Genomic DNA, 26,893 nt, shown 5'->3' with positions numbered 1-26,893 from the left:
AGCGCCTAAATTTTAAAATATACAGTGCAATGGCTTATTCCTGCCAAGCTTTAATGGGTAATAAAGGAGGACCTGCACAATTTAGGGGATTCACTTAAAGTGCTTGGACATCCAGATTGCCAGCTTTAAATCATTTGACCGTTCCTCCTGCCTCTGGACTGGTGTTATAAACAAGTCGTGGGTGCACTATTCAGAACTCTATTCCTACCACACTCCCGTCATGAAAATACCAACTTGAGAAAGAAATGCGGCGCATTGAGTAGCAGAAACCCCTCAATTAGAAAGATGGAAGGAATTGAAGGAACCAAAAACTTTGCATTATTTAATGCCATCAAGGAATAATACAACACCATGTAAATTTTAAAAATAAAAATCATGTACAGACTCCTCTACTCACATTATTTTATGTACTAACTCTAAAAACACCAAGAGAAATATCAGCACATCTCATTCATTCCTCTCATCCCAGCTCCGTAATTAAGAGAGGCAGTGTTTACTCACTATCTGTCGAATTAATGAATGAATCTGCTCAGTTAAGATACGTGTTCTGGGATGTTGTGATAGTATCATGTCTAAAAGCAGTGTGTTCTTGGGGAAATGGTATTTTTAAAAGATGATTTAATCTACCTGGGCTTTAAGCAAAGAAGGAGCAACAGGAGAGGATAAAGCTAGTTTTGATGGAAAGATTCCACTTTGACTGGTGTCGAGACCAGAGAGTGGTGGTTAGGATTGTGAGGCTGAGGCAAGCTGCCTAGACTCAAATCCTGGCTCTTCTTCTGATGTCTCTGCTCCTTGGGCAAGTTTCTTTACTTCTCTGTGCATCTATGCACAAATAAGGCCCCAATAGTGCCTGCAGGCGAAAGGGGTAATAGATGTAAAGCATATAAACAGTGCCTAGCCCATAGTTCATATAGTGCCATGTAAGTAATAGCTGTAGTTATTTCACAGTTTAAAAGTTATGGCACCCAAGAATGTTAGAGTTGGGAGGGCCCCAGAAGTCATCCAGTCTTGACCCCTCTTAGTAAAATTTTCTGTCTGTCCTTGGGAATCACAGAAAAGAAAGTCAGCTTCCATAAATTCTGCAGCACCTCTAGGTCCTAACTTCCAGACTGAGTGCTGTAGGGGGATGGCTGGTCAGAATCACTTCTGGAGTCTGCACAGTACCGTATTTTTTTGGACTATAAGATGCACCAGACCATAAGACGTAGCTAGGTTTTAGAGAAGGAGATAGGAAAACAATACCCACTCCACAACCACCCCTGCCCCAGATATATTCGGACTATAAGATGCACCCCCATTTTCCTCCCAAATTTGGGGTCGGGGGAGGTGTGTCTTATAGTCCAAAAAATACGGTATTTCTTTCAGCACCTACCTCTCCTAGAAGGGTCGGGCCACCTGGGCCCACATCATGCTCTCTCTGTCGCCGTGGCTCTGATCCTGTGGTGGTGGACACTTTGAAAGGGTAACTAACAACCTTCCACCACTCTCTGGCCCCAAACTTGGAAAAGATCCAACGTAAAGGCACCCTCAGTATAGGCTGGGTCATATGTTTTCTGCTTATTAGTGTTACTGTTACTGCTGGTGGTTAGATAATTATTAATGAGAAGAGGATTAAAGGCATGACACACTGAGCTTAATAAACTGGGGAACATGAGCCTGTTGCTTCATCAGGAAGCTACAGCTTCACACCCCAGGGGGTCACTGCACTGCTCTGCCAAGGGGATGAACACTCCTCTCTTCCCCCTTCCAAAACCAGGTTGTTGAGGTGGTGCAGGAGGAGCAGCTTGACCACAGAGGCCTGTCAGTCTATATTCAAAGCCTCCAAAAGCTTGAGCAGTGGAATGGATCTTTAAGGAGAAAAACCTGGTCTGTCCCAAATCCAAGCTAATATAATCCCTGGTGAACAAAGAAAAAAATGCCCCCTTCTCTTGCTCATGACCTGCCCTTGCCCCATCTGTCTGTGTGTTTTCTCAAACAGGACCGTGTGGCCATGTGGATCTGGCAGCTACCAGGACCCTCTGCAGATGGCGGGGGCTCCGAAGCACTGAGCTTTAATACGAAACAGAAACTGGACACTGGCTTTCATTTTGGCCTTGCTGAAGACACCATTTGACTTTCTCCACAGTGGGACGGACAGAGAGGGGACACTGGAAACCCAGGCGGCAGCTTCTATTTCCACCTGAATAAACCATCTTGCCACACCACCATCTCCCATGCATGGGTCCTTAGATGCTGTCCTCACGAACCTGTGGAAGAGCCTCATTTCCGACAACATTGATCATTATTATTTTTGTAGGTTGATTTTTTAAATTATTTTTTGTTGTTGTTCAATTTCAATTACAGTTGTCCCATATTTCCCCCATTGCTCTCCCCTGCCCTGCCCACCCCCCTCATCCCCACCCCATTGTCCAATCTTTATTATTAACTCAAATTTATACAAAGCTTCACTATTCTCAAATTGTAGCTATATAGTAATCACATTTGATACTCAAAGCCTTTGTGCAAACATAGAAAAGGGCTCTTGGTTTCACCTAAGAGGCCATGGAGCTCTGAAAGCGTCAAGATCAAAGACGGCATGGCAGGGCCATACCTGCTGGACCTCCACCCAGTGCCCTGACACGACAGTGTATTTATTTCAGTCTCCCAGGAAAGGAAAGGGACGAATAGGCTGGGTGTTCCCTGGGCATCTGGGACTCTGGACAGACAAGTGAAAGCCCAGTAGATGCACAGCCCACGTCCAGCTAAAGACAGAACGAGGCTCAGGCCCGCAGGGGCCAAGATGCACTGCAGGTCCTCTCCTTGGCCGTCTGTGCACACTTCCTTCAGGGGCAGTTTGTCGTTCCTAGAGCCTCCTGCCAGGGTCCGAGGGGCCTGGAATGAACGTATTTGAGGAGTCCGACGCCCTGACGGGAAATGCTAGACATGCGCAGGAAGCAAGAGAAGAGCGAGCACTGCCCTAAGCCAGCGATTTGCCACCTTCTTCATCTCATGGCACACATTAACTAATTACTAAAATTCTGCAGTACACCAAAAAATACATCTTTGCTGATCTGACTACAAATATAGTCATACTTTTGGTTCATTCACACTGGACAGCTATTGTTATGTTGGCTGTTGTCACTTTTTTTTATTTGACAATCTAAGGGCAAGGGGGTCAGAGCCCCTGAATAAATAGTCAGGTGTAGCATGTTTTAAAAATTCCCATGGCGCGCCGGTTGGGAATCGCTTCTCTAAGTGCTTAAACGTGCGAGTTCCTTTGCTTGGTCTCGTAGCTTCCCTATACCCTAACACTGTTGCAACCTCGTCCTATGGATGAGGACACGGAAGCCAAAATACTTGCCCAAGATTATACACAGCGTAACTGGCAGAGTCATATAGGATCTAAGTACTTTTATTTCTAGAAATAGAAGTCTAAACAGAAGAACAGCTGGAATATGCTATCTGTTGAATTTCTGCGGTTCAGATTTAGCCATTATATTGCCTTCAAACTACGTTCTGGGTTGTTTTGTTTGTTTTTTTCAACATCATGGATAGTCAACTAATGGAGTGTAGGGAAAAAAATAATACTTCCAGTGTTGCCATATTTGGTAAGCATTACAAATAAATTTTAAATTGCTTATAATTTAAATTGCTACATATAAAACAAAACGTTAGACATGAGGGTCTTTCAAACAGTTCCTTTATGCCCCCAAAGGCTTTGTCTCTGTAGCTTGCTTCTCACTCACTGGCTGTGCTCCCGAAACTGGGGTGCTCACACCAGTGTGAGCTCCACCTCAATGTGTGAGCTCCTCAATGAGATGTGTGGTCCACGTCGGGGCTGGTGAGATTTTGGCTCATAGGATTGGATGCCTCCTGCTTTTTTTTTTTTTTAATTGTTGTTCAATTACAGTTGTCTGCATTTTCTCCCCACCCCTCCACCCCACCCCAGCTGAACGCACCTCCCTCCCCCGCCTCCACCCTTCCCGTTGGTTTTGTCCCTGTGTCCTTTATATAGTTCCTGAAAACCCCTCTCCCCACTGTCACCTCCTCACTCCCCTCTGGCTATTGTTAGATTGTTCTTAATGTGCTTTGGATGGTGTGAGTTTTGTCAAGTTGGAATTACAAGTGAGGAAACGGGGGACCTGCCTCCAGATCAGGTCGGGGCCAGGGCTCTGTGTGAAGGCACAACCAAGGTGGGAGCGGAGGCACGAGGTGGGGGGTTGCAAGTGTGTGTCACGAGCAAGCCCCTTCGTATCCTGAAGATTTCAAACACGTGTTTCAGAAGAGACAATATGATTTTGAAGGTGAGAAAGAGACTAAGTTGATAAAAACTGCACCACATGGTATGAATCAGAGGATTCAGCTTTCAGCAGGGAGAGCAAAGGCAGGGCCAGTTCAGCAAAAAAGGAGCAGTCCAGTGACAGGCAGTGAATCAAACTAAGCCATTTAGGGGCTGGTAAGCACCAGGTCAGCACGCAGACCTCGAAGGAGGAATCATCCGGACTCCTAGAGAAAGGCAGAAATTCAGACAGACAGACTAGAGAATAGAGAGCCCCTGTATGAATACCTACTAGATCTAGATTATCAGGTACAATGAGGAATAAACACACCATAGCCACTGATCTGTTCAAGCAAATGGTCTGGTGGGGAAGACATAATAATAAAAAAAAATTACACCATAAATGTAAAAATGCAATTCTGGTAAGTGTTATAGAAGAGAGAGTCAAGATGTTGTGAGAAATCTTGATAGAAAGTTTGACCTAGTCAGGAAGGTCATACATGTGTTCTCAGAAAAAGAGAGAGATACTTGTGCTGAAATCAGAAGGAAGATTAGAAATTGGATAAGAGGGGAAAAAAGAATTTTCAAGCAGAAAAAGCCCCAATGGCAGTAACGGGACCAGAACGGAGAGGGGAGGGCAGCGGGCAATGTGGTGAGAGCCACACGATGCTCCTGATGAAATTCCGCAGAGGCCCCCTCTCCTCTGTGAAAAGAGGAGATGGAGCATAAAGACAGACCTGGAGCTTTCCTGAGCTGGGGAGGACAGGGGAGGAGTGGTGTCACCTACCCTCCAGGACTTGCCGTTCCTGAGAACCATATCCCAGCCTTGGACGTCAGGGAGAGCGCAGGCCCTGCAAGCTGATGGATTTTGGTGAATTTGTTCCCTGATGTCTTGACATCTCCTTTTTCACTCAACATCAACAAGAATAGTACTTTATGAGCGTCTACAAGAAGGAAATGCTTCTGGTTAGCTGACTATGACAGATTCTCATGGGGCAAACTGCAGTGACTGATGATGCGAATTTTATTGCTCTCAGAAGATCAAATGTTAGGTTAAATTGTTTCCAGCTACTTTGAATGAGTAAAACACACTTTTTGCAGCCTATTTTTCTTTGTTTATTTCCCTTATTTTTTCAAATTATTAACAGTTCACGGGTGGTTCACAAGGAAACGAGAGAGAGAACGTGGAGGATGCCAGTTCACTCTCGCCCCTGTGGACAGTACTGCTGAAGGGACAGAGCGATTTAAAAAGGGCAAACGGGAAAGCAGGGGATCAAATGTCAAGGTGGAAATCTCTTTCAGTGGCTCCAGTGGTTGGCTCACAAGCCTAGTCCTCCCTGCACCCAGGGGAGACGTCGCCTGCCTGTCCAATGACTTTTGACCCGTTATGGGCCATACGTACTCAGGAAGCTACAACTACACCTTTCCTTTGAGGTCCAAATCCCAGTCTTGGAGAGGAAATTTTCACCCCCTTACATGCTTGTTCTTTCCATGCTTTTCCCCCTTAAGTCTAAAATAGTAGTTTTCAAAGTTCTTTTTGCCTCCTCACATAATAGTTATCCTAATAGTTATCAAAATTTTTTTTTTAATTTGTTGATTGGAGAGAGAGAGAGGGACAGATACATTGATTTATTGTTTCACTCATTGATGCATTCATTGGTTGATTCTTGTATGCGTCCTGACTGGGGATCAAACCAGCAACCTTGGCCTTTCAGGACAATGCTCCAACCAACTGAGCTAACCAGCCAGGGCAAAAATGATTCTTTATATGAAATTTATCTGTTCCAGTGCCTATGTGGTTTAGTGCGCTTGACTGGACTCTGACTGAAACAGAGCCATGGAACTGCGATGAACAAACCAGGCCCGATTAGAGCTAATGGCTGTCAGGCTATTTACAGAGGAATGTTATAGGAAAAAAATCAGAGTGTAAAATTAATTCAAGAGGGAAAAGGAAAGCAGACCAAGTTGGAAGCTCTTGGGATGCAGCACAAGACTGCAGAAGGAACAGGAAAAACCCTCAATCATCAGTCAAGCCTGGGAGAGTGGAAGTTGATGCAGATGAACGTCGGCAGGTTGAAGCTGTATTCCTAATTACCGAGGTTTCTTCCACGGACAATAAGATTTCCTCTATTGTAAAAGATAGACATAAATGCCACACCAGTTAACAATCAGGAAATAATCATCCAGTTAAAAAAACCCATGAAATTAATTGATCTGTACTACAATGTGAAAAAGTATACAATGCTATAGAAATCATTAGCAATAGATAAGATCCAAACCACATCAGGAATAGAAGTATTTAAGCAGATAAGTCTTGAGGCTCAGTGATACAAAGCACCTGTTTTATGTTGTTGTTATTATTTGTTTGGCAGTTTTCATTGTAGAGCTGGTAGCTCTTCATAGTATACAATAACCATGTCCCCAAACTGACTTTGGAGATATGGAAGCACTCTGGTGATTTCAGAAAGACCAAGAGAGGAGACTCAACTGAGAGATGGGGGTCCCGGACAGGCACATAGCCTAGAAGCTCAGATCACGCAGTGAGACATTAGTCAGGAGAATGATCGCTGAAGACCTGCGAACTTGAGGACTTTAAAAATCACAAATAATGTATCGGCCTCTTGGGAGGAATTCCTATTGCAAGTTTGAATGTCAACTGCAGGATAGAAGTCTAAAGATTCAAATGCATGGGACTGTGAAGTAGCCACATTCTGAATGTCATTAGAAACTGAATACAGGAACGCTAGCACGCCAGCCACGCTGAGAAAGGAAGGAAACAGACTTTTGATGGATTCTTTCTACCTTGAGTAAAAGTACTGCCATCTGCTTTTCAAAACTTTATTTTTCTATTTTAATTTGAAAAGCAATGTTCTTCAGTGTCATCAATTTTCACAAATATTCTCGTGGGGCTTTCAATACACCACTTTCATATGTGATTTCTTGAAGTCTTTCGTGTGTGTGCCTCATGTAGGGAAGGTCTGAACACGTTTGAAGCTGAGATCTACGACAGAAGAGATTCTGTTCCCCTAACCAATCTCCTTCTAAGCTGTTCACACTCTTGTCAGTGAGGCCCTCAAATGATCAGAAATAACCCAAGTGTTGAGTTCTAGTTAATAACACCACGGTGGATAAGCGGTGTCAAAAATTCAACCAAGATGCTTTTTTTTTTTAAACTATTTCTTTGCCTTTTTAATCAACAGAAATGTGATGGAAAGAACTTTAAGGGTCAACAGACCTGAGATCATACTTCAGCTCTGTTGTTACCTTGTTCCATGATTTTGGGAGCCAACTTATCTCCCTGGGCCTTAGTTTTCTCAACTCAAATTATGGGCAGCAATGACGTTTTCACACAGTTACAGGTATTAAGGCCATTTAAAAAGCAAAGTGTCAGAGAAATGGGAGATTGTACCCTTTCCTGAGAGTAAAACCGTTTTTGAAAAAGTCATTTATTTAAGAAGACCTATGTTTTTTAGCCAAGAAAACAAATTTAAGGTCAATCTTGCAGAATTTCATTACACAAGAAGGACAAGTAACGTACAGAGAGTACACAAACTTATAGGCTAAATAGTGACCCCTCTCTCCCCATGTGCGGGTGCTGGAAAGATGGTTGACTAGGGGGTCAGTGAAGAGAGTTAAAGGCTGCCTGTCTCACTGACCAACAGAACAATGTCCACCTTAACAGAGCTCGGACTGTCGGAGCATCCTGGATGACTGGCCTGACCCGTGTGGTAGCTACAGGTGCCATCCTACCTGCCCAGTGTCTGGTGTCACTCAGATGTAGACTGGAATACACGGGTCCTCCTTTAAATCTGCTCTCCGGTGTCACTGCGGCCGTTCATTGTATCGGTCAATCACTATAGTGACAGGTGTCATGTCCTCACAGATCATCACATCAGCCCCTGACATCTCCCCCTGCATTCTTCATGGTGACTTCCTCTTGGACACCCTTATACCCTTATTATACGGTAAAATCTTTAGAAATTCCCAAAGAAATATAAACAACCCATGGAGAATGATAAAGGGGGACTGCCTTCCGGAAGCAGCATCTAGAAAATCCAAGTCCAGGTACAAAAATAAACTCTGACTCATAACTTCAACACGCTGTGACACAGTAAAGAGAACAGAAACTTTGACTGGCAAAGACTCTGTTTATATCCACACCACCAGTTTCTCCTTCGGCAAGTTAGTGAACTCACGGAGCTGGTTAGCTATTCTGTAAAATGGAAGTGATAATATAAGCTATTGGGTCAGTTTGACGATTAAATAGGATGTTTTGCAAGGCATCTCGAATAGTTCCTGACACTTCAGGATTGCTTGTAAATGTTAAACCCTTTTCCATATTTCATTGCCCAAAGAAACCCCCAGTCTATGAGGATAAGCAGAAAGGTCCCATTACAATGCAAAGAGAAAGGTACTTCATTGTAAGAATAAAGTGTTATAAAAATAGAAAACTTAGAGTCTTGAGGAATGAAGTCATAGTAATAAAGAGAAAGGCAACACCCAGTGAAGGGAAGAGCATGAATCAAAGTCCATCCATCTATACAGCACACAGAATATATTCCATGAAACTACAGTAACTCAGCGTGGGGCCAGATGGGTGCTAGGGTTATTGGGATGAGCACTATGTGAGCTACATAAATGTCTGTTCTCTCTGTCTACACCTGAAATTAATGTAACAGTGTATGTTGACTTGAAGTGGGAAAAAAGCAAATAAAAAACTAATGTGCAAAAAAACAAACAAACAAGCAATTCTGGGTATCTGGCAATACTGAGAGCAATGAGTTGTCAGGAAGACAGAAAGGGAGGTTTTGTTTGGTTAATCCTGCCGTGGGATTAGGAAGGAGATCAGCTCATGATGGGGTATCACTCTGAAGTCGCAGCAGCTCACCAGGCTCAGCCTACCGCAGAGAGCACGGGACATGCCGCATGGAGACACGGGAAGCAGCAACTGAAGAGGTGGGCCCTCCTGAGTCTATGAAGCGAGGAGTATTACAGGGTAAATAGCTTCAAGCTCTCCATCCATCTTTCTCGGTGATCCGATCACTGCATTTTTAGTGTGTGACCTCTATGATTAATCTTTAGTACAGTCATGGTGAGTCACACATGAATTATGCATCATCTTTTTTTTTATTCCAACATAATTACTTGAATAAAATTGTCAGGTCTCAAATTTACCCTAGTGTTACATGTCTAAAAATTTGTCATATTTTTTTTTCATTTTTCCTCCCACTTCAAACCAACCCATCATAGACTTTGGTATCCATAAATTCTTTCTACTTTTAGGACTTGGAAAAATTATGCCTGATGTAATATAATAATGATACAACTATATTTTGTTTTCTCTTTTCTCTTAAAAATATTAAGAGAATTTTTAAATTGCTGTTTTATAAAAATGAAGGTCACCATCTGCTGAGAATTATATTTAGATTTTGACACATGATACTCTCGGTTCATACACAGACACATGCACAAACATGAGAAAAGTGAGCAAAAAATGTAAATGAGGGAATTACTAATCAGAGTTTTACTTATTACAGAAAACAGAGTGGTCTTTCTAAAACATGAATCTGACCTTACTTTGTTTGCAACACTATGCTCAAGGTAAAAACGCAAACATAGAGACTTGTGATCTAGCCACTCCAATACCTGTAACAACATCACTCATGGTAACAAAGCCTGCTGACAGGTTTCTTAAAAGAACTGGAGGAATAGATCACAAAGTAAATAAACAAAACGATCAATAAAATATTCCCGCATGATGATTAACTTGCTCCTCTTGACCCCAACCCTGTGCATATGTTATTTCCTTTGCCTGAAATGCTCTCCACCCACCTCATTCCATTTTACCTGCCTGGTTCCTGTTTGTCTACAATCATTAAACTAGAGCACTCCTAGGGGCCTGCACTGAACCTCCAAAGACCACCCTGAGTGTGTTTCTCATGAACTGATGTGCAGGGCTCTCTAATGATATTTACACCTGCGATTACAATTACTTACTTACTTATCTCCCTCCCACAGGATAGTATAAGCTTTCTAAGTAGAGAGATCTAATGTTAATTATTTCCTCCAACATCCAGGCTATCTCCTGGCAGGCAAAATGCACCCAGGAAACATTTGTGGAATGACAATCACAGACATGTGTTTAAAAAACCTTGGCCCTGCCACTTACTTGTAATGCTATCTTGGCAAAGTTTTTTTCAAGTTTTTCAATCCTCCATATTTCACTGTTGTAAAATGAAAATAAATAATATCGCTTTTAAAACTGTTTTAATGATTCAAAACAATGTATGGGCAGTATGTGTACGTGTTCATATATATGAGTTCCTTCTCTTGGCTACTTTTCTAAATCTCTGATTTGTATTGACAGAGGGAGAGCAGCTATCTGCTTTGTAACAAAGCTCATCAAAAACATCCATCCGCTTTGGCTGATGTGTTTTCATTGCATTCAGAATATTCAATACCTGCTTTATCCTCTAGCCTAGCTGGTACAGCATGTGTTGAAACTAATTACAGTACTTGGCCCAAAGCACAGAACGTTTGTTTTGGTTACCTTTTAATTACCTTGCCAGTTACCTTTTAATTATGAATCTGCACTAGCATACAAAGCGTTGTTCTAATGTCTTTACCCTGCTTATGGGACACTAGGTTTCCCTGAGCCTCCCAGCTGCTCTTTGCCTCTGCCTTTATGTACCACCTAGCAGCCATGGCGCATTGGTAAATGTGTATCAACCCGCCAGGGAGAGGGATGGGGAGGGATAATCTGCAGCCATTTGCCAATTTCTGTGGTATAAATATTCCCACTTTGGCCAATGTCAAGCAACCGGCGTGATAGCAATGAATGCGGGGTTGAGAAAAGATGGTCAGAAGCATTCAGATACAGGGTTCGCATAATACAGATACAATAGTTTAAATCACCTTGTGAGCACGGATAACAGTAAAATGAGGTAAGTATTTACGTGATGAGTTTTGAATGCCTATTTTGTTTTTAATATAATTTTTAATGGTTTATATTATCTACTTTAATAATGGCTGTGTCTACCAACCAGATCACGAGAGTCCTGAAAATGTCATAATTGGATCTCAGCTCCATGGTTCTGCTCCCCAGAATTGGGCCCTACAAAGTAGGTCCAGAGTAAACGCTTATCGATGGTTTTCTGAGAGAAGTGGGAACAATATTCAGCGAGTTGGTGCTATTCTTCTTCCTACAATACGTAAGAGATCGAAGGAAAGCAAGCAATATGACTGAAGGTCACCCGAAGGTGAATGGTGAGCTGCTACAGAGAGAAAGAGATTGAGAATGCTCTATGAGTGGTCTAACGCTTTTGATACAAAAAGTTAAACCAATTGACATAGAACCACTAAGGACAACGAAAATACTATAATTCACAGAATTTAACAGAAAGATCAGGATTACGAGAGATTATGAAAGACATCTTGAATGGGATTCAGATATACCTGCCTTTTGTCTTTCCTGAAAGACAACATCTTTCAAGGCCCACTAAGGGGAAATACTTTGTCCAAGCTCACTCAGAAGCTCAGAGATGGCACCGCACTCACTGTAATAAGTCTTCTCATTTACAGGGATAGAATTGCCCCTGCTTACATACATATCAGATTTAAGAAGTCCAAGTGGCTTGTCTAGGATGACTTAAGAGAGTCCAGCTTGAGTCAAGATGAAGGTGGAAGGTGAACAGTTTCCTTGTGATTGTAAAGTATGATATACCTCATATCCCATCCTCTTTTGAGTTAATGTTGCTATTCAGTACATGTGTTGATTCATCCATTGAATGAATATGTATTGGTCAGCTATCAAGAGCCAGGGATGGAAGGCTGACCAGGAACAGGGCCTACCCCTACACCTCATGGTGTCATAGGAGCTTATACAGGGTAAATATACAAGGTCAGCGAGGTCTGGCAAGGCTCCCTCTTCTCTTGGAGGCCCCCAACCTGAAAACAAACAGATCCTGTCAACAAAACACTAACTGTCCAATTGTCAGCACTCTCCTCCTAAACTGACTCCAATTGTGTGACCCTTGGGCCTAAAGCTCATCATCAGGTACTGGGATCGAGAGGGTAGAAAACAGTGCAAGACTCTTTTCAGCTAAGGCTCTAACTATGCCATCCAAGGACACACGCCTTTGTCAGACATCATACTTTCTCTCTCCTAGAAGAGTTTCCCGGGAATCTACACCTTGTCTTCAGGCTTTCGCTAATCTCCTAATCCTCCCTCTCTTGTTAATTTCCTCAGCGCCCCTTCCCAAGCCTTATCTCAGAAGGTAAGGAAGCAACTTTTCTAACCCCCAAGTGATGTAGTGCAGTGTAGACTCAAGGTAAAGAACATGAAGGACAGACTCTATTGAGTCAGGGCAATAACTTTGGCTTACCCACTCAGCACAGCCTCTCTACTTCTTGCTCCCAGATTTTATCAGCCTGATATGCTTAAGCAGAAGCATAATTCCATCAAGATATTATGAATGTGCTTTTATAATAAAAATTAGAACTTCCATTGAAATCAATGAATGAAATAATACATCAAGCCAAACAAATGTCAACCCCAGAATGGGGGAAATGTATCGACTAAAGACAATAACAAGTAAAAACAATCCATACCTTCAATTGTTTCCATTAATATTTACTGCTCATATTCCGTGTCTCAAGAAATGTGTTAGATTAGAAAAACGTTCTCCTCTTCATTCTAACCACAGTTACTCCCTGCATGTCGCCACCCTCCGAAACTCACCTGACTTAGAAATCAGGAATGCAGACTTCCCCTTTCAGGAGACAGCCAGCATCCTTCAGCCTTCTTTCCCCCACCTAGGCTAAGCCACCCCATTACATAGCTTTGCATACCCTTAACCTACTTGTAATACTCAGCATACTTATATTACTAGTGTATTGCCTCTCTTCCCTAATAGAGGAAAGTATAATGAAGTCAAGCAATATGTCTGTTTTTCTCATTAATGCATTTTTAAAACTGAGCACATGCTTGGAACACACCAAATGTTAAATACATATATATTAGATGAATAATGTATACGTACATTACATATACTTCCTTCCTTCAAGATCCTTATGTTCTTGCAGTAGGACATGAATAAATATAAGCTCCCCAAAACACAATAGATACAAGACAGACATTCCTACAGACCATAATATGAGCACAGAAATTCACACAGAACAAGGAGAACTAATTCATCTTCAGTGGGAAGATCAACAAAAGTGTCATAAAGAAGTTGATCCTAGACTTTTGGTCAAATGATGGAGTAGGTAACACTGTGCTCACCTTCTCATATGATCACATCAAAATTACAACTAAATTATAGGACAATGAAGTTGGAGAACCATCTGCAGAGTAACTGAGCAGAAGTCCTATACGCATGTAAAGAAGCCATGTTGAGACTGGTAGGAGGGGCTAAGACACAAAAGGTGCCGGCCCCACATCCATGTGAGGTGGTTGAAAATTGAGACAGATATCTCAGCAGCAGTGGTCCCCCCCTACCCCAACGAGGAGCAAGTGGTCCCACCCCCACCCAGCTGCTCAAGCCGAGATCACCAGAGCTGGGAAGAGAAGCCCTCACAGTGTCTGGCTGTGAAAATCAGCCGGGGTTCTGTCCACCAGGGTCAGACAGACAAAGATAAATACCATATGACCTCTTTTACACCTGGTACAAAATAAGTGAACAGACAAAACAGAAGCAGACTCAGATACAGAGAACAGACTGATGGTTGGCAGATTGGGGGAAGGTTGGGAGGTTGGGTAAAAAAGGCGAAGGTAGTAAAAACTACAAATTGGTAGGTGTAAAATAGCCACGGGGATGTAAAGTACAGCACGGGGAATATAGCCAATAACTTTGTAATAATTCTGTTTGGGGCCAGGTGGGTAGTGCACTTACTGCGTAAATGAAATAAATGTCTCACCGCTGTGCTGTATAATATAAATATACTAATATAAATTGAATGTCAGCTATAATTGACAAAACTTTAAACTAAAAAAAATGTTGATCTCTGAATCTACGAAGTATTTGATGTCCTTTGGGGAGATTAAAGGCGAAGGGAGACTCTGCTAGGCAGAAGGGGACCCACGAATACAGGCATCAAAGTGCGAGAGCATTGATACATCCAGGGAGATGTAAGCAGGTTGGTAGGAATCATCAAAGTTCATTAAGCAACAAAGAGACGAGAACTGTGGATAAAAAGGGCAGAGCTACCGGTATGACAAGAATGATCAGAGAAAGCTTCAAGCAGGGGTTTATCTCTGAGATGAGTCTTAAAGGAGAAAAACCTTGACTAAAAATGGATAAAGACATTCTAGAGGACACGAATAGCGTGTATAAAGGAACAGGGGGTGTACAAAATGATGGAGCGATCAATGTATGAGCGAGTGGGGGGATGGCGAAGGGATGCATGTGTAACTAAGGACTCTGGCCAGGGCGGGGATGTGATTGAACATCGGCTCCAGACCTGCAGATGAGGATGATTGTAAAGCACCAGATGTGATGCTCAGGTCTGGGTTCTCCCCGACAGGCAAGGAGAGTGATCAAAAGATTATGAGTCTGATATGATGTACTATTTATGGATTCCCTTACAGACTGTGCGTGGGGGGGATAATAATAAAATTTAGAGAAGAGAGATAGAAAAAGTACAATTAAGAATAAAAAGGGAAGTGTACTCCACCCAAGGAGCTGGCCTGAGGCTTAAGTTGAAGCTGAAGGAAAACTCTGGGAGGGGAGAACAGGGAAATATGCAGAAGTACATAAGGGCATGTTGACAGGTTATAAAGCAATGCAGAGAAGAGAAAAAGAAAGCTGACATTTTTGGAGGTGAGGGGATTTTTAGGTTCACACAAAAATAATGCCATGCTTTCTGGAAAGATAATGTATTTAATAAATGTTTTCTAAATTTCACTATTTTCAAGCCTGTCATCTTACTATTATAGGTACTGCAAATCCCATTTTAGACGAATAATAACTCACTCTTGTTCCTTCCATCTGTGTTCTCTTTCCATTCCCACAATGAACGCTGTCATCAGCACAGGCCCCCATCTCAGCATCTTAGGCTGGGAACTAAGCCAATATGCTCTCCTGTCCACTGGGGGCATTCTCAGTGCCTGAAGGAAGTGCCTTTCATGAGGTAACTGATCAACTAACATTTAGTGAATTAACGAGCAAGCGGATGTGAGTAATTAAAGAAATTGGTCCTAAGTCCATATTTTGTTGCAAAATCCTTTAGGAATGTTTAGTTTGAATTCATGTTTCAACTGAAATTATAGGTGCATAATTAATACATAGAGTGTTATCTCAAACAAATACTTGTGTCCAAATGGCAGTAAAAACTCAAGAGCAGAAGGCCTTCCCACTGACATGCCAGACATGGATGAAGAAGGCACCAGAGAGGAACCCGGGGAAAGAAACAATGAGATCCCTCCTGCGCCCTCAAGTCACTGGGTAGACAGAAACCTCCTAGATTCCAAGTTTACACAAGAGAGTTGGTCATGATCCAAGGATAATGTATACTTTTATTGAAAATGTCTTGAATGGAAAAGAATGGAATATTTATTTGAGAGAATCTGGGTGGTGGGGGGAAAAAAAGCTTCCAGAAAGGTGGGTGTCAAACCTACACTTCAAATTCCTGTTACACCTGCCTCTAGGGAACCTGTAAATATTTGACAAATAGAAATAAACTTGAATACCTACTATCTCCACCCTCACTCTAAAATGAGACATTCCCCTTGATCATTTCCTAGCTTCCTGACCAAGCAAATCACAGCAGTTCAGCGTGCCGAGTCCCATATAACGCAGTGACCATACCCACCCTCTGTATTTGTGTAACACCTTTGTCTGGATGGAAACAAAGATATTTATGAATGTTACCACATTTACTGTCATCCCCTTTGGTTATGATAAACCATATGCATCACTTAGAACTACAGGGCGGGGAAAGTTTTTAATAATAGAAAGAGAAAAAAAAAGACACTTGAAAAGGGAACTCACCGCTGATTTTTTACAGTAAGAGCAATTGATCCACAGAACATTCAGTTTCATAAGTAAGAATGTGATTAATCAGAAACTCTGCATTTTAATTTCCAGGGCACCTCCCAGAGCACCTTAATGTTAAATCATCACTTCACCAGAATGTATTGCATGGATTAAATATGGAGGGGCCTGAAGTCTTTAGGAAGATTAACTGAAAATTTTGAACTTAAAATAGCTCCTGTTATAAAAGCATATGCCTGTTTTATGAAAGTTTTTCTCCAATTATTTAAAAGTGAACAATGTGTTGAAGTTTCCAAGTTTCCCAAACCAACCAGCCACGCATGTTTTCCTCGTGCATAAAGTGTTGTTCTGCTATGCATATGCATACTTACATGCATCCCATTCGCGTTTTTATGGAAATAGTAAATGCTTTCCATAAGATGAATGAATTCTTAAATGCGATCAAGTTATATGAAAGAGACCAGTACAGTCTGGAATGCTTCCTTTTAGGCCCCAGGAGCAGAGCTCTGCCTAAAACAATGGCCTATCGCTGCATCTGTGCCGCTCCCTGTGTTCTCGGATGAAGCACCCATATCGTCCATCCCACTGTAGTTCTTCCAGACCACACTTCTTGATTTTTTTGAATTGTTCACTTACAGTCGTCCCACCTTTTTCCCCTTTGCGCTCCCCTGCCCCACCTAGCCCCCTCTCCCACAGTCAACCCCCACCCCATTCATTGTCCGTGCCCATGAGTCCTCTATTCTTGTTCCTTGACTTGACCCTTTCCCTTCTTTCCCTGTTATCCCTTTCCCCCTCCCCTGTGGTTACTGTCAGTTTGTTCTTTATTTCAATGTCTCTGGTTATATTTTGCTTGCTTGTTTGCTTTGTTGATTAGGTTCCAGTTAAAGGTGAGGTCATATGGTATTTGTATTTCACCACCTGGCTTATTTCACTCAGCATAATACTCTCCAATTCTATCCATGCTGTCGTGAAGGGTAGGAGCTCCTTCGTTCTCTCTGCTGCGCAGTATTCCATTGTGTAAATGTACCGCAGTTTTTTGATCCACTCATTTACTGATGGGCACTTAGGCTGATTTCAGCACTTGGATATTGTAAATAGTGCTGCTATGAACATTGGGGTACACAGGTTCTTTTGAATAGGTGTTTCAGGATTCTTATGGTATAATCCCAGCAGTGGAATCACTATTTTTAGTTTTTTGAGGAAATTTCATACTGTTTGCCACACTGGCTGATTTTTTTCTCCAACTCTGCTTGACTATTTTAATTTATACTTTACAACTTTGTTTTGTCCTTCTAGTTTCAGGTGCGATGGGTCTCTGACATTAATTAATTTGCCTCCATAGGGCTTTATCTCTTTATTGATTGACTGGCTGATTGATCAACAAAAGTGAGCAAAATGCCTCTATGTTCACCACCAAAAAGGGAGAGAATTAACGGGATGTTATCCCTATCCTCAAGTTTCTTACTGTTGAGTAGAGAGGACCTGCATGTAAACACAATTGCCCACTGCATTACTGGCAATACAATTAGGTTCAAATGCTCCCTCATGATAGCAAATTTCAGGAAATTACTTTCTCCTCCAGGAGAGAGCAGTAGAAAATCTTCATCTGAGAAGGGACAATTGAGTGGAACCTTGAAGACCAAGTAAGAACTTTCCAAGGGCAGAAGAACTTTCCAAGGGCAGAAGCCATTACCCAGAGTGCTCTGGGTAGGGAAAAACATGAACAAAAGCACCAGAAAGTTGCAGTTGTGTATCTTGTTTCTAGAACAAGAAAACTTAAGAGTATCCTTCAGTTTCTCCTATGAGAAAATGACTGATGATGAAAAACCCACTGTCAGTGAACGTGTGGCTGATCAGGTGTTCCTTATGTGAACCAGACCTGCAAAGGAGAAAGAAGCAGGATGCGCTTGACAGAGAGCCAGGTAAATCTTCCTCGAGTGACCGTGACAACGGTATGTGCCTCCCAAGTGACTTTTAAGTCTCTTATTTATTCTCAGTGACACATACTATGTCTCCCATACATAAGTCCTTTAAGGGGTGGAACCTGGACCAACTGGCTCATTTTCTTCAAAGTTCCTAAAATCTGTGCTTAATTTTAGACAAGTCACTTCACAACGGCACAATGTGACAAAATGCAGCGAAATAAAACTCAAACCCAAGTTACGCTCATTTTATTGGCATGAATTAGTAGTATTACAACCAATTAAAAAAAGAAAGGCAGCAAGTGCCATAATATGTTGTTGGGATGAAGAGACGGCTGGCCAACAGGAATGGGTTGTAATCCTGAGGGGCAACTATGGGATTTCCAGGCATTGGTAACATTCAATGCCTTGCCTTGGAGAGAGGGCTCACGGGTGCTCACTTTACAATTCTTAAGGAGTTCAACATTTTTGTGTATGTGCTTTTCTGTACACTACCCTTCACAATAAAAATAAAATCTCAGGCCCAACATAACCATAGTGTCTCTGTCAATGGAATCCTGGGTGAATTTGGCAACTGCCCTAATATTTGCACACATAGGAAGCAATGTATGCACAACTGTGAACAGGATGTCAAGTTCCTACACCTTCTCTGGCTTTTGGCACGCAGAAGTGATGCTCCTCTTTTGTGATCAAACCTGACCTTTAATTCTTTAGCCAGTCTTGTAAATCTTCCGCATAGACATGGGATCTGATCATAAAATGCAGTATAATCCTTGGGATCCCCAGTCACCATATGGCCAATCCTGCTGAAGACTGGTACCCGCAAAGGTCAGGTCTAGGAGCCTCTGCTTACTTTGGATTTTCAGCCAAAGGCCCATGAACTATGAAACCAGTCATCACCGGCTGTCAGTCAAGTCCCACCACCACTTTCCAGGAAGAGGAACTTGAGAAAGCAATTTAAATTCTCACAACTTCAGTTTTTTCAGCTATAAAATGGAGATTAAAATACCTACATTAACGTCTTTGTTGGAATTATATAAAGCAACATATTCAAACAAGCTCAGTGGCAGGCTTAAGTCATGCAACTTTCTGTCTCCATTGTAACTGTCAAGGATGCTAAGGCCATGCAAATGGACCACTCTACCATTAATGACCCTGTTACCCCAAGACCCCATCCTGGACTCCTGAGAAAACCTGGTGCCCCCCACCCCCGCAGCAATCTGGGACCTTTGTCCCATTTACATGTTGTCAGACTCATGGTTGCCTCATCCACAAAGTTCCACAGTTCAGTCTCCACCTCTTTTTCTTCCAATGCTAGGCTCTCCATTCTTGACTGGATATCCTGGTACTAATAGTGGCCAATGCAATCACCTGGACTTGCTAGAATATTTAGATCCTGCCACTTTGGATGGATCTCTTCAGATCCAATGTCCATCTGCTGTACTTAGTAAAAAACCCACGCTGGCTCCAGGTTTCACACTACAAACCTCAACAGTGCAGTTACAAGGAAGAAAACCAAATGTGTCTTAGTGTGTAGTCCCCTAGGGGCAGATCCTCAGACAAGCCTTTGAGAGCAGTTAGATTACATGTGGCAAACACAAGGCCCAGCCCTCCACCTTGTTTTATCTGGCCTGACACCTTGTTTCCACCCAGCTAAGGAGTAGTTCCATTTATACAGTCCTAAAGCTACATTCGGCCCTGTGAAGGCAACCATGAGGCTGATGTGGCCCCTGGTGACAATGAGTTTGACACCCCTGAGTTAGATTATTTGGAACATGACACATTAGGAACCGCTGTGAGGGGGAAGGGGAAGTAAGCCTGGGAAAAGGAGGAACCCATTAAGGGTTCAGGAGCCACTTGGCACCATGGGCAACTAGAGGGCAAGTTTGCTGGGCATTCCAAGAGGTAGGGTAAAACACAACTGAGAACCACCTAAGAAGAGCAATCCACCATGTCTGCCATTGGTTGAGGACCCCTTCCAGGGGCATTCAGTCTCTGCAACTTCCAGCTTGCCCTGCCCTTGGCTAGAAACAAGCCACAGGATTCTCAATGAGCAGTTTCCAGCGAGAGGGTAAGAGTGAATACTCAGGAGGTCTGGGGAGGACACTCAGTTCCACTAGCACCAATTGCTACACTTAACCATCATTAACATTGTTCCAGAATCTTTCTCTCTCACACACACACACAAAGCCTAAAGATCTGTCCCCAATGTTTTTCCAAGAAAAGAATGATTACAAGTCTCATAATGAACTTACTGGATCCGGGCTTGTCTCCTAAACTGTGCTTTGCTAGCGAGATCACGCAGCAGAGTATTGACTCCCTAACCATTAGGAAAGCGTTTTAAGCTCAATGACTGCGAAGGAACTGCTCTAAAGTAAATAACTTGATGCTGTAAATTATCTCTATTTATAACAAAGGTTCAAATAGGAAAAAACAAAGTGGATGCCTTTCCCCTTCACAAACATTTATCTTCTTCCTCCTTTTGTTTTTTCCACAGCACTTAGGAAAGGGATTTCGACAAGGGCTTTTCCAAGTCACAGCCACCTTTGCAATCCCTGAGGCACCAGACCCTTTACAGAGGACATCACAATAGCCTGGAGACAGAGGTACCATGGAGTTATCCCCATTGTAAAGGAGACAGAAAATTTAAAGTATTTGCCCCATGGCAAGTAAATGGCAAAGCCAAGATTCAAAATACATTTGCTAACTTTTATATACCTGTTCTTTCTCCTCCCTGCCTCCAGGGGTGGTGTCTGCAGCTCACTTTGCCCTGAAGAAATTGACCAGACAATGACCCAGGGAGACTGGCATCTGCTCTGTTCTCACCGTAAAGCACTAGGGAGAGCTTGGCACCAGCCCCACCCAGCTTTCCTCCCCTAAGGACCCAGCCCAGCTCATCAGACAGGCTCCCTCTGTGCATGGGCAGTGGAGGCTGGTGCTTTGCCTGGGCTTGAACATCTCATGAACAGCAGCTCCCAGCATGCGTTGCAGACCCTCCCCGCCAGGGAATGAAGGCAGACCTGCCTGGTCACTTGAGAAAACTTGCCAGGATCTTCCTGTCCTGGCATTCTAGAGAGCACATCCCTTGGAGCTGAAGACCTCATCAGATCTTTGTGCCCTTCCAGTCATTGTCCCGCCATAAGAACTCTCAGGTCCTACTGTGGAAGGCGGGGTTTGAAGACGGACAGTCGTTTGGAGATTGGCCAGGGCCCCAAGTGTGTGCATTCACAGCAAGATGCCTTCTTCCAGCAACGTGTGGCCGAGAGCCCAGACAGGCCTCACTGGTGTCAGCTCTTGGTGACTACTGCTGGGCCAGGCCACCTGAGCTCATCAGCACCCTGTTCATCCCAGCCTAGTGGAGGACAAAGCAGACTCACAGTATGGGGTTCACAGCTTCTCCCACAGGTTTTGACAGCATACAAAATGGGAAGGTGCAGGTATAAATGAAGTCACATTAAGATATTCAAAATTTCATTCAAAATATCAAATTCAAAATGCCATTCAAAAAATCAAAGTGAGGTAGGATCATCCTGATAAAATGTCTTCCTTCAGGCATCACATCCTTCCCAGTCCTCAGATTCAAAGCCTTGCCCCCACCCACCCCAGCTCACTGTCTCCGGAGTTACAGAAACCCAAGCACAGATTTCCCTTTATTCAACCATTTTTCCTTCCCTCCTCTGCTCGACTCCCACCGCCATCTCTATACACAGTCTCACCACTGTCTCGGCCTCTGTTCTCATCACACACAAAATCCTGCTATTTACACTCCACTTCGATCACTGCGGAAACCTTGCTGTCTCCCTTCATGTGCCTGTGTCACTGCTCTCACACGGCTCTCAGCTTGGAGTCTCTCCACCCTCAGCGCCACGGTGCTTATTTACCTAATCTTGCTACACAACCTTCTAGGTAAATAAGCACAAATCGACTTACCCATTCCCTGAGCTTCATCACTCTTCCATCTACAGAATTGGATATATAAGGGATGCTAAATAAACATGGAAAGTGAACTTGCGGATGTTTGTTCAAACAATAAATTGAAGAGTTTTCTGTGTGGTCCAGGTGCACAGTGACCATTAGGAGAAGGTTTGCAACAATTTGCTCCTCAAGCGTGGGAGGAGCGACATGCAAATCTGGGAGAGGATCCTTCTGACAAGCTAGAGAGGATGCCATCCTACCTGTAAATGTAGGATCTAATCAGCAGTCAGTGAAATGAAGGACAAGAGGAAGTGCTGAAAGAATGAGCATTGCTTTGCTCTGAATATCATCATTGTGATCAATTTCATGCCTCTCTATGTTCTTCTTGGACTTTGCTGGAGTTATTCTCAGTAGCTGTGCAGTTGGTTGCTCTGTCTCCCCTTCAGGTGGACTACTAGACTGTTTCCTGGAGTGATCCACTCCCTCTCCTAGTTCTCCTTCCCCTCTTCTACACTCCTAGTTCTTGCCAGTTTGGGGACATTGCACCATTGCTGATCGAACTCTGATGGGCGTTATATTAAGGTAGAAGCATTTGGTGAAAAAGAGAAGCCAGAAGTAGAAGCTAGATGATTGGCAAGTTGCTTAACCTCTCTGTGCCTCAGTTTGCTTGTCTTCAAAATGGGTATTGTAATTGCTGACTGTACAGGCTACTTTGAGGGAAGTGCTTTGCACATTGTTTAGTGCATTATTTAGTTATCTAATAAAAATATACAAAAAGCCACAAATAAATTTTCAACTTTCCCATCAGTGGCATTAATAGAACTAAAATTAGCTTTAACAACATATTTTATTTAATCCAATGTACCAAAGTATTATGAGTTTGATGTATAATCATTAGAAACATTATACTCCATTTCCCAGATCCACCCCTGAGAAGTGTTTATCGTAATGGTCTAGATTTAGACTCTGTCATCTTGGGGGCACAGTCACACATGGAGCTGATACTGAGCTCCCACCAAGTCAACACAGATAGCCGATGTCCTTCACCTTCTGCCTTTTTTTAGTGTGGTCAGTATCTTTCATGTTGTCTCCAAATGGGATCCCAGTTCTTTGTCATTTGGAGGCTTTGCTGTGATGATTCTTACATTTCTTCCCAGCTTGGATTTCCATTGAAAGTAAAGACAGAACTAAACAAACACTCAACAAGAGCGAATCACGCAGGAAGAGTCTGTGACGCGGATCTGCTGGCCAGCGCAGTGGCAGCAGCAGCAGCGTGTCGCGGAGCAGGTGGGCACAGAGCCGCCCCAACCACACGGGCCTTGTGAATTCTGCCCCATTTTGACAAAAGATTCAACTGGTGGACTGTAATGTGGTGTGCGGTTACTGAAAAAAATGTCAACCTCGTCCATATTTTCACTCCAAATACACACGAGGACATGGTGACAAATGGGCTTGCCCATAGGGACGGTCTGTACAGAACTCCCTCTCTAGCTACCAACACCCCCTTTCCAGTCAGGAAGATAAGAGGGCTTCACACCAGGGCAGAAGAAGCACCACCACCCCCCAATCTGGAAGGCAGACACGCTGAAAGTGACGAACCAGTCTTAGACTGTGAAAACCCAGCTTGGCTGAAAGGCTCAGAAGAACATCTGCTACCTCTGCAAGGACGTGCATAACAAGCTCAGCTCACTTCATTTTAAATTATGAATGGAGGGCCCGGTGCTTTTTTTAGTAAACAAACATTGAAGGAAAAGCAACTTGCAGTTCCAAATTATGGTTAAACTGAAATGGGCAGTGCAGGGGCCCACACAATGGAGAGGGGGAAGAACCGACTCGCAGACAGACAGGCAGAAATGGGAGGAGACAACAAAAGGTACTTCCTCAAGCAGGTTTATGTTACATGTGTTTATATTTAGTTGTGCCTATATTTGCACTGGTTTATACTTATATGTCCACATACACATGTGTATATGTACATACATAGTTTTGTTCTTTGTTTTGTTTTGTTTTGACCCTCCTAGAGGGACAGATCTAGGAGGTCATAGGAGAGACCCAGCTTCAACAACACAGAATGTTCTCGGCCTCCCTTGGCTTGAATGCCCATGTTAATGCCATCTGGGAACTCTTTTACTTTCTCCAGGTCTCAGCAAAAACAGTCCCTCTCTTAGGAAAATGCGCCTGATATTTCATCACCCCACAATTTCACCCTTTCTAGATTCCTGTTATGCTTAGGATCCTCCTCGTACATGAGAGACATTTCAACAGTTACCCTATTCCATGGAAACTAAGATACTAGTAATGGCAAATTTTACTGTTACTGTACATACCCCAAAGAAAATCTGCCAATTAAACTAGGCCACCATGCTTTGTCATCCTTTAGAAATCTTCCTTATACTTCACAGAAGAGGATTTCCAACTGATTTAGAGCCAGAAGCAATGACAAGGTGAGTGACTGTGGCCAAGTTCACAACCACGTAGGCGTTGATAGCTGTGTCACGACGGCCACATCATGCCTGCTATCTTAAAACAATGATAACTGCAAAAGCTTGATTTCCAGAGATATTAAAATGTAAATCAGTATGCATCCCCAGACTGATGAAATATGAAATGCTTAATCTTTACTGAGACTCTGAACTTCCTGAGAGTGAGGGTGGTATGTTTGCCATCAAAGTTTTATGTGCACATCTACACGCCCACGGCACCTTTAAGGGATGCTGTTTTCTGGGCTGCACGATACAGTGGGAATCTCTAGGCGTGGAGTCACATGCTTGCTCAAAGCCCTTTGGGCAAATCCCACTCAGTGCTGCTAGGGCGTAGTTATCTACAACAGTGGGTCTAAGTCATCTACTCCAAGCCCGGCACGTGGGAAACATGAACAATTACTAGCTGGTTGAAAGGAAGTAGCTGACAACAGAACTAAGGAAGAGGGAGAAAGTCCCCTCTCTTTCCATCGTCCTCCTGTCACCTTGTGTGGATGTTTTGGACACAGAGGGGGCGAAAAGCAGGTGGCTTCTGGTTCCCAAGGGTAGAGAGAATGCTGAAGAGCTACATTAGTCAGACCTGAGCAATCCCTGGATAGACTTCCAACCCAAGGCCACAGCTGACTGGTGGCTCTTTTACATAATGGAAGGAAAGAACAGACTGATGAACCCAGGAGGACAGTTGCATGCTGTCCTCTGACATTTCTGAGGTATGGATGAGGGTCCATCAGTATCGAGTAGCAAAAAACAGGACCCCAGGAAACTCTATGGCAGGTTAAAGGAACAAATAAAGGTCACTTTCTCGGTTAAAAAAAAAAATCCATAGCTTCCCTGGTGTAATCCAATTTAATGAGGTGTAGAAATCCAGAGCTCTTTGAAAATTTAAAGCAATTACCACACAAATGACTCCAAAGCAAGATGATCTTATTATGGTGAGGCCGTAAAATGCTAACTTGAGGATGTCAGGAGAACAGAACGTTCTGGGCTGGCACATCAGAATTTATGGGAGGTTTGTGCAATTGTCAACACCCATTATCCTCGGAGGGCAGTTTATGGCACCAGCTGCACCATTTCATCTGGGACTGACAGCTTTCCGTATTTTATCAAGGAGGGTGGGATCCCGACTCCATGCACCCTGCAAAGGCTCTTTCAAAGTGGTGCACAGTTCAGTGGAGGGGAAAAAAGGGGAGAGAATTTCATTTTCTGTTGATAAATTGGGCCAAATGTTCTTATGAAAACCTTCCCAGCTGCCCCACCCTCCACTTGGTTGCACTAAAGCCTAAAGCAGTAGTTCTCTAAGTGTGATTCCAGCAGCATTACATGGCGTGGGGACTTAATTAAAAGCCAGTCACCTGAGCCCTGACTGGTGCGGCTCTGTTGGCTGGGGGTCGTCCTGCAAAGCGACAAGCACATGCCTGAGCTACGGGTCTGGTCCCCCGATCAGGGTGCATGCAAGAGACAAGCGAATGATGCTTCTCTCTCCCATCGATGTTTCTCTCCCTCTCTTTCTCTCTGCCTTCCCCTCTCTCTAAAAATAAGAAGTAAAATCTTAAAAAAAAAAAAAGAAGGAAACAATCCTTTGACCCCATCACAGACTTGACTGAGTTAGAGACTCTGAGGGCAGGCCCCCAAATCTGCCTTTTCATTCTGATGCACACTCAGTGTTTGAACTAGCACAGTGGGGCTGACTGTGTTAGGAGACCCCTAAGCCTACTTTCCTTAAATGGAGGAATGGGCTATTATACCCCATGTCCAAAGTCTCCCTAAGGTCTGAAACTACCTCCACCTTCAGACAGGATTAGGGAGCTCTGGTGCACACATCAAAATCTAGTCCCATGACTGCCTATTGCAGCGCTGACCTTGTGGCCCATGCTGGGTCCTTGGTCTCTCCCTGAGTATGTATCGGGAGTTGCCAAGCAGACACTCCCCTCGCTTGGCACTGAGGCTGAAGCAGTCAACAAGACAACTGAGGCTCTGGCTCCTGTGGGGAGTATATCCCAGGGGAGTGAAGATGAACTGGAAACAAAGAGGGCCACTGGACCCCTGCTGGTCTCCTGAGACCAAGTCACTTTTCAATAATGATTCATTTTATAGGTATTTGGGGAACACTGACTCTGCCCCAGGCTCTGTGCCCTGTACTGGGGAAAGGGACAGCACCCAGGGTGAGGCCCTTAGAGGAACTCACAGTTTGGGAAGTATATTTACAAATCAAGGCGATTCGTATTCAAACAGAAGGAAGGAAGCCTCTGTCCCCTGGGGCTATTCAGCAGACTTTGCAGAGGTGGATAGTGGAAGAGGTCATGATGTACGATGAACCAGAACTTG

Source organism: Desmodus rotundus, chromosome 5 (assembly GCF_022682495.2).
Source record: "Desmodus rotundus isolate HL8 chromosome 5, HLdesRot8A.1, whole genome shotgun sequence".
Lineage (NCBI taxonomy): Eukaryota > Metazoa > Chordata > Mammalia > Chiroptera > Phyllostomidae > Desmodus > Desmodus rotundus.
Note: the sequence above shows the minus strand (reverse complement) of the source record.